The sequence below is a fragment of the Fukomys damarensis genome, unplaced genomic scaffold (genome assembly GCF_012274545.1).
Source record: "Fukomys damarensis isolate Sample0158 unplaced genomic scaffold, DMR_v1.0_HiC HiC_scaffold_60325, whole genome shotgun sequence".
NCBI lineage: Eukaryota > Metazoa > Chordata > Mammalia > Rodentia > Bathyergidae > Fukomys > Fukomys damarensis.
Window position 1 is genome coordinate 177 of NW_022961237.1, and position 752 is coordinate 928.

The 752-nt window shown below is 57.3% G+C and overlaps 1 long non-coding RNA gene across 1 annotated transcript; it reads left to right on the forward strand.

The window, feature by feature from the left end:
• Nucleotides 1-235: 235 nt before the first annotated feature.
• Nucleotides 236-513, forward strand: LOC104857145. Its single transcript, XR_778802.1, has 2 exons — nucleotides 236-332; nucleotides 409-513. It is a non-coding gene; the product is annotated as an uncharacterized LOC104857145 (long non-coding RNA).
• The last annotated feature ends 239 nt before the right edge of the window (nucleotides 514-752 follow it).

A 752-nucleotide genomic window follows, 5' to 3' on the forward strand; every position in this document is an offset into this window, starting at 1 on the left:
GGCCTGCAGTCCCTATCCAAGGCCCAGTGAAAAGTCAGGCTGAATCAGCCCCCATCAGGCTTGAGTAGCTGGACACTAAGATTTGGGTCCGGGGGCTCTGGATGTCTGGGAAGAGGTTGGCGGTGGGGGTATGAACAATCAGGGGAGTCCAGTGCTGGTTAATCTTCAGCTGGCAACAAGACTGAGGAATGTGTTGAGGAGGCTAATGAAGTCCAAAGATGTGCCCCTAAACCCAAGTCTCCCCCTCTTCTGTTCCCCAGTCTATGTGCAGAACCAACAGAGGCACCGTGGGTGGCTACTTCCTGGCAGGACGAAGCATGATCTGGTGGCCGGTGAGAGCAGCTGAGCCGATTAACAGGGGGGGCCCTAGAGAGACAGCTTGGCTCACCCCCACTCTCGGCCAACCAGGTTGGAGCCTCCCTCTTCGCCAGCAACATTGGCAGTGGCCACTTTGTAGGCCTTGCAGGGACTGGCGCAGCAAGTGGCTTGGCTGTGGCTGGATTTGAGTGGAACGTAAGAGGTCTTTTTCCCACAATAAACCTGCCCCAGAGGGAACCTCTGAAAAGATCACACCTTGGGGGAGCTTCTGGTGGGGTGGGGTGGGGTGGTGAGTGAAATATGAGACCGGAGGTGGGATGTCCCAGTTGTGGGGTGAGCTTGGGCTGGGAGTAAGGGTCATGTGGGCAGCATGGAGGCAGAAGGACGCACGGGATGGGCACATCAGAGCAGGAGCAGGTCCTGTTCCTGACTTG